Genomic DNA, 8633 nt, shown 5'->3' with positions numbered 1-8633 from the left:
TCCAGCAGTTGTGTTCCAGGTAAGCGGATCTCAGCCATGACTCTGAATCTGTTCCTCCCTTCGGTTTGCAAGGTGGCAGTTGACCCTGTCTCCTCAGTTCTCTGCAAGGACCAACCTAGGTTTCAATTGTCAGCTGTGCTGACAACTCAGAGTCTGGAGCTTCCTTCAGATTCTGTGTCTCCCCCCTCTCTGCCCCTCCCATGCTCATGCTCTGTCTTTCTCTGTCTCTCAATAATAAATAAAGACGTTAAAAAAAAGAATTGAAATTCAAGTTCTTGACATGTCAAGTGGAAACGAAGTATTGTGGTTGTTGCTATTAGAATTACTAACCTAATCTAAAATTTATATGGAAAACTAAAACATCTAAAATAGTCAAAATAATTGGGAAAGAATAAACATAATTGGAAAATATGTAATATTTGATTTAAGATTTACAAATATCTTTTGAAAACAAAAATTTTATATATATATCAGATTGTCAAATAATTAGGAGTAGTGAGCACGATTTTATTTACTTATATATTTTGTGTGAATTTTTATACAGTAAAATTATTAAACAATTATCTGTTATGAAGCATATTAATAAAGGTAACATGGCATTCCTAAAATAAAAAACAAATATATCAAGGCACAATAGAGAGTCCAAAAACAGGCGTGTGTGTGTATGTGTGTGTGTGTGTGTGTGTGTGTGTAAATACATATCTATCTATCTATCTATGTTAAATTAACTTTTTATTCTGTTTTTTTTAAGTTTATTCATTCATTTTGAGAGAGAGAGAGAGAGAGAGAGAGAGAGAGAGAGAGAGAGAGAGAGAGCCAACAGAGGAGGAGCAGAGAGAGAGGCCAAACAAATCCCCAGCAGGGCATGCATTGTCAGTGCAGAGCCTGATGTGGGGCTTGAAATCATGAACTGTGATCTCATGACCTGAGCCCAAATCAAGAGTTGGATGTTTAATAGCTGCCAAGAGAATTCAAAGACAACACATTTTTCCCCCAAACAAATGGTGCTAGGAAAAGTGGGCTTCTCTAAGTAAAATCTGAAGCATAAATGTTTCACTAGCACAAAAGACATCTCAAGACAAATTTTTCATGGGTATGAAACATGAAGCTTTATAATTTCCATCAACTGGTGAATCCGTGTATCTGTGCAATGACATACTACTCCAGCAAACAAGGAATAAACTAATGATATATACAAATGCATGGATGAATCTGAAAAGTGAAACTCAAAAGCTACAAACTATATGCATCCTCTTCTATGACAACACAAAATAAACAAAACCATAGGACAATGGATCAGTGGGTTTTTCAAGGGCTGTGAGTGAGGAGTAGGGATTGACTGCAAAAATGCATGAGGAAATGGTTTGGAGTGAGGGAGATATTTATTTTGACTGTGCTTGTGGATACACAACGGCATACTTTTGTCAAATTTCATAAAAGCATACAGCTGAAATTTACTGTTTGAAATTTTTAATTCCCTAAACGTGACCAAAAAACCCTTAGAAAACAAAACAAAACATAGTTTAATTCTGGTGTTGTGAAAAGTCAATATCGTTGATGTGTCTTTTGAGATTTATGTTTGGGGGACACAAAAGCTGGTAGATTCCATGTTACTCTGCTGTTTGCTGTCTTAGCTTGGGAAGTGGATATGTATACTGTTTTAGTTTAAACTGACATCACTGACTTCAATATGGTCTTCTCTATGTAGGACACATTTCAATGGAAACAGATAATGTAAGGATTATATCTTAAAATATCAATATTTACATTATGTCCAGATTATCTAATCTCAGATCTATTATTTTTATGATAAAAATGTCAAATGTTAAATTAATCTTTGCAGTGGGTTACATGGTTTATTTTCAAATTATTTTTAGATATAGTTAATTAAAAATTGTAAAGTAAAGTTATTGTTTCTCACCTATGAGTGTGAGTGCCTCTTTTGGCTGTAGAAAGCTAACTTTGAGATCCACCTTTTCCACTTCTGAACCAGACACCTGTTGGAATGCAATTCTCCTTGAGTTCTTGTCCTCTCAAAGCCTTTGCAATACTGTATTATACAGAAACATAATGGTACCATTGGGTTGGTGGTTAAGGAGTGGGGAACATAGGAAAGGCAAGGCTAATTACCTGAAATACAACAATGATAAGATGGCTATGAGGATGAAATGTGATAATACATATGCAGTGATCGCAGAATGGTAAATGCTTTCTGCTTTGTTAACATTCATATGAATTTTCAGATAGTTTGTTCTAGCTTTGATAAGAATGCTGGTGCAACTTTGATGGGGATTACATTGAATGTGTAAATTGCTTTGGGTAATAATGACATTTTAACAATGTTTATTCTTCCGATCCATGAGCACGGAATGTTTTTCCATTTCTTTGTGTCTTCTTCAATTTCCTTCATAAGTCTTCTATAGTTTTCAGCATACAGGTCTTTTGCATCTTTGGTTAGGTTTATTCCTAGGTATTTTATGATTTTTTGTGCAATTGTGAATGGGATCTGTTTTTTGATTTCTCTTTCTGTTGCTTCGTTTTTGCTGTATAAGAATGCGGCCGATTTCTGTATGTTGTTTTTGTACCCTGTAACTTTACTGAATTCATTAATCAGTTCTAGAAGGCTTCTGGTGGAGTTGATGGGGTTTTCCGTGTAGAGTATCATGTCATCTGCAAAAAGTGAAAGTTTGACTTCATCTTTGCCAATTCTGATGCCTTTTATTTCCTTTTGTTGTCTGATTGCTGATGCTAGGACTTCCAACCTTCAATGTATGTAACTTACTGTGACTGATACAAAAGTAGAGTTTGGATTAGTACCTCATGCTTTGGCCTAAGGTTTTCTTGGTTTATTGCTATCAAACTAAAAATAAACCTTTTGAAGTGCTATTGCATGACTAATACTGTCCCTTATATAGTTATGAGGTTGACTACATTATATTGCTCCAAGCCTTATGATGTGTCCAGATCACATAATTTATATGTGACTTTAGCTTCCATGATTGACACTGATTTTTATGAGTGCAAGACTTTTTTTTTACTATGTAATAGGTTAATTTTTTGCTCAGTATTTTAAAGAAGTCAGAAAGCAGCAACATAAGGAATGAAACAGTCCTGAGTAAAGGCCTTTGCTTCCTAATAGCTCCTTCTCCCTACTTCCCATTTTCCCCACTAATTTTGAGATCAATGCTGTTTTCAAGCATGTTCTCTGTATTAATTTAAAGTATTCTTTTTTTAAGGCAGCTCATCAGGTGACTAATGACATTCTAAAGTGTACAGAGAGACTTTATGGGACTCAGTCTTTACAGAATAATCAATTCAACCTCAAATATGGCTAAGAATTAGTATTAAAGAGATATTTTATGTTTAAATCCATTCCACAGCATTACTCCCCTGATATCATAATGTCTTTGAAATGCTTGTATGTAGTTTATTTCTTGTTATATATCATCCTAAAATGGAGCACAACAGCACCTGGTCATTTTTCTTTGTTTCTCTGTACCACTGGTCTATTATCCTGCATTTCTGTCTTCATTGAAAAGTTCACAATGAGTTGTGTTTCTTAAACCAGATTCCTGGATGTCATTGCTGTCTCTATGTTCCCTTGCAGGCTTGCATCTTTTGCTCCACCCTTACGTCAAGAAAATTTCAAGTTTCTTTAAAATGCATCATTAGTTTCTTTTACATCCTCAGTATTAATATGTTAGTTCAGAATCGTAAAAATTTTGTTTTTTCAAAAGCTGACTTCCTTCTAACTATTTTATGCATTGCAATCAGAGTTATTTTTTTGTCTGCTTAAACCCTTCAATGACTGCTTGTTACTATAGTACAAAAATTCATGTTGATACTTGGAAACACTTTTAGGAATTAATTTTGAAATGAAGAATGATCATTTTTAATGTTAGACTTCATTGTGGGGGAAGGAGGGTATTTTTGTGTCTGACTCACAGCATATACAGATGAGTAGTTCATGTCCTTACTTAGAAGCTAAAGATCTATTGTATTAAAATATTTAATTCATCTAAAAAATACATGCATGCACTGTCTCTCTGTCCTTCCTTATTTGACAGACAGCCACATCTTCTTGTGGAGTGCCTGTCAGGTCACAGAGACACGATCTGAAGGTTTGAGTAAACAGATTTAGCCATACTGGGTACCTGGTCACCAGGACTGCTTTTAACTCTGGCAAAGTGGATTTTGTCACCATCAGTGACACCTTCATTGACCTCAAAGACATGGTCTACATGTCTCAGTATGATTCCAAATCCATAACAAATTCAATGGCACAGTCAACACTGAGAACAATCACTTGTCATCAATGGGTATCACCTCTTCATCCTTCAGGAGCAAGATCCTGCCAACATCAAATGGGGTGATATTGGTGCTGAAATCACTTCACTACTATTGAGAAAACTGGGGTCATCTGAAAATGGAGCCAAGCTGGTCATTATTTCTCCCTTATATTTGTGAGGGGTGTGAACCATGAAAATTATGGCAACTCTCTCAAGATTGCCAGCAATACCTTTTGCACCACTAACTATTTGGTCTCTGGTTAAGGTCATTTATGACAACTTTGGCAATACAGAGGGACTCCACGCATGTATGCCATCACTGCCACCCAGAAACCATGGATGGCTTTCCTGGAAAGCTGTGGTGTGGTGTCCGAGGAGCTGTTTAAAACATCATCCCTGTTTTACTGGTGTGGGCAAGGTCATCCCTGAGATGAATGGGAAGTTTACTCGCATGGTCTTTCATGTTCCTACCCTCAAAGTGTCAGCTGTGAATCTAACGTGCTTCCTGGAGAGGGTTTCCATATCGACATCAAAATGTGGTACAGTGGGCATCAGAGGGCACCCTCGAGGAAATCCTGCCTTACATTGAAAACCAGGTTGTCTCCTGTGACTCTAACAATGACACCTACTCTTCCACTTTTGATGCAGGGGCTGGCATTGCCCTCAATGACCAATATGCCAAGCTCATTTCCTGTTACCACAATGAATTTGGCTATAGCAACAGGGTAGTGGACCTTATAGTCCACATGGCCTCCAAGGAATAAGGGCCCCCTGGACCACCAGCCCCACTGACCACATAAGATAAAGAGTGTCTCTCGGCTGCTGGAGAGTCCTTGCCTGAACTCATCCCTTAACACACTGAGAATCTTCTCACTTCTACATAGCTTCTATCCCAGACCCTCTGAAGAAGGGGAGGGGCTCAGGGTCTCCATTCTGTCATGGACCATCAATAAAGTATACTGTACCCACCCAGAAAAATACATGTGCATGTAAAGATGCTCTCAAATTTTTATATAAAGATTTAATTTGTTTTAAAATGTTTGGGATAGGGACACCTGGGTGTCAGTCGGTTAAGCATCTGACTTCAGCTCAGGTCATGATCTCACAGTCTGTGTGTTTGAACCCCATGTCGGACTCTGTGCTGACAGATCAGAGCCTGAAGCCTGCTTCTGATTCTGTGTCTCCCACTCTCTCTGCCCCTTCCCCACTCATTCTCTGCCTCTCTCTCTCAAAAAAATAAAATAAAGACATATAAAAAATTATTTAAAAAATGTTTGTGATCCATACACACACATACAAACACAGATATCTGTGTCTATGAATTTATAAATATTATATGTATATACATATATAAATAATTCATATAATACAGCATATATGTATGTGTGTATAGCTAGTTATGTCGATGTCTAGGAAACTTTGGGGAATTTGTTCATGGAATGCCAGTGGAATCCATAAAAACATAAACATTTTGGTGGATCTATATACTCTGGAAAATGATAACTAACAAGACAAATAGCAGAGAGAGTCACATGTTAGGAAACTTGAGAGAAAGAGATGGTACTAAATATGGTTTATTTTTGCTCTTGCCAACATGAACAGCCTTCTAACCCCTCATTCACCCATTCATTCATTCGTTTGTTTGTTTGTTTGTTTGTTTGTTTAAAACATAGTCCAGCAGTGTTGTGGACTTGAGTAACAAAGTTAATGACATAAAGTTTTACCTCATTCGATTCCATATTACTCTCAACAGAGAGTACTCATCTCTCACCAAAACTGCAGTGAGTCAATAGAGCACTCAACTATGAAATCAGAGAATTACTTAAAATAATAACTTGATTGACTTTTTATAATATCCCTAATAAAAATAAAAGGAATAAAATTTGAGTGATTGAACATGCTATAAAATCTTGTCATGTTTCTAGGTAATACATAGTTTCTAAACTAATTCTTTTCATGTGAAATTCTGCAGAATAATATGTTTGGTTACATAAAGAGGAAAAGCAGACCATGCTTTGTCCAATATTCTCTAATATTTCAAATGGCAGTTAATTTAACCTGTGTATCTGACTTAAATCCTCATTCACAGCAAAACTTAACATTCTTTTTGCACTCTTAAGCATTCCACCCCCCCCCCCAGCCTTTTTGTCCATCTCTTCCTCTCTCCTCTTTTAACTTTATCTATCAGAGTTCACTTTCAATATGCTAATTAACCAGTGAAAATACATGGCTATTTATGTTTTCTATAACCACAAAACAACAATGTGATAGAAACTGTCAAGCTATTTTAGAATAGTTTATGGCATAGCTGTGTTTTGAGTGATAATTATATACATGTAACTTTTCCTTTTGTTAAAGGAAAACTATTTTTTATTAATTCAATGAGATGCATGCATGTCAATGTTTATAGAACCATCATATACAATAGCCAAATTATGAAAAGAGCCCAAAAGTCCATCAATTGACGAATGGGTAAAGAAGATGTGGCATATATATATATATATATATATATATATATATATATGAATATGTATATATACATATATATATATGAATATGTATATATGTATACACACACATACAGTGGAATACTGTTCAGTCATAAAAAAGAATGAAATCTTGCCATTTGCAACAATGTGGGTAGAGCTAAGAAGAATTATGGTAAGTGTCAGTCAGAGAAAGACCAATACGAAATGATGTCATCCATATGTGGAATTTAATAGCAAAACAAATGAGCCAAAGGGAAAACGAGAGAGAGAGAGAGAGAGAGAGAGAGAGAGAGAGAGAGAGAAAGAGAGAGAGAGATATGCAAACCAAGAAACAGACTTTTAACTATAAGAAAACGAAGCTGATGGTTACCAGAGGGGAGGTGGGTGAGGTGTGGGTAAAATAGGTGATAGGGATTAAGAAGGGCACTTGTGATGAGCACCTGGTGTTGTATGGAAGTGCTGAATCACTGTATCATACACCTGAACCTAATATTACACTGCATGTTAACTAGCTGGAATTTAAATAAAAACTTGAGAAAGAAAAGTGTTTTTGAATTATTACAGTGTGACCATTAAATATGGGCATAAATACCCTTTGAAAACCTTTAAAAGCATGACCTCCAACATGTATCTGATACATTTGCAATGAAAAGTTCATTATTTAATACTTCTAAATATTATTTCAATTTAAAACATTTAAAATTTGTTTGGGAAAGATTTATAGGGATTTTCCTACCTTACTGACAATGTGAATGTTGGAATCAACTTCTTCAGGAGGTTTTTGTCAATCAAGATGAACTTTCCTTTACCTTCTTATTTCCCCTCTTCTTTCTGCTGTCTTCCTACTTAGCTTCTATTACACTTACCACACATATAATATATATTAATTTAGTTAACACTTGCATGTTGATTTTTCCACATTTCTGACTTTCACTTTTGTGTTTCTGCTTACTTGGTATAGCCTTAAAAAAGCAAACTTGTATAGCTTCATCTCTTTACAAATTATTCCAATAAATAATAATTTATAATCAAATAAAACCGGTTAATTCTCACTTTTTGGTTGTGTTGTGTTAAATCTGTTTGAAAAAAACAGTGTAACTCATTCTATGAAAGTACAAAGGTAAGAAATAGATGAGTGGCCACACAGAGCCTCATCTATGAGCAATCAGGAAAGAAAAGCCTCTACTTAGAGACTACATAAGGTAGTGCTCTTTACATTAACCTGTATATCAGACCAAGTGAAATTAAGAAACCAAAGTCAAATTCATTTGCCCAGTGTCTAGTTAGACTCATAACTATTGTCCCAAGACAAACACTCTTGTTAGTAATATATTGGAGCTGAGGGGTTCATCAACTGTAGGAACCAGGCTTGGACACATTTTTTACGTGACCCGCAAGAGTCATTTTTTTTTAACATGGAGGAGGGAGGTAGAGTCTGCTGTGAAAGAGGCAATAAACATATAAACACAGTATGTAGATTTGCTAATAAAGGAAAGCTAAGGCATAAATGAGTCACATGTCATCATTTCCAAGACACTACTGAAGTCTACTTTACTCATGTGGAATTAAGATACAAAACAGATGAATATAAAGGAAGTAAAAATAATATAAAAACAGGGAAGAGGACAAAATGTGAGAGACTCTTAAATACAGAGAACAAACAGGGTTGCTGGAGAGCCTGTGAGGGGGGATGGATAAGGGGCATTAAGGATGTCACTAGTTGTGATGAGCACTGGGTGTTATACATATTAAAATCTACTCCATATTGCACTATATGCTAACTAATGTGGATGTAAATTAAAAAAATAAATAATAAATAAAAAAGATTAAGATTAAGATTGAGCAAATAAAAAAA

The sequence above is a fragment of the Suricata suricatta genome, chromosome 10 (genome assembly GCF_006229205.1).
Source record: "Suricata suricatta isolate VVHF042 chromosome 10, meerkat_22Aug2017_6uvM2_HiC, whole genome shotgun sequence".
In the NCBI taxonomy this organism is placed as follows: Eukaryota; Metazoa; Chordata; class Mammalia; order Carnivora; family Herpestidae; genus Suricata; species Suricata suricatta.
This window is presented reverse-complemented; position numbering follows the sequence as displayed.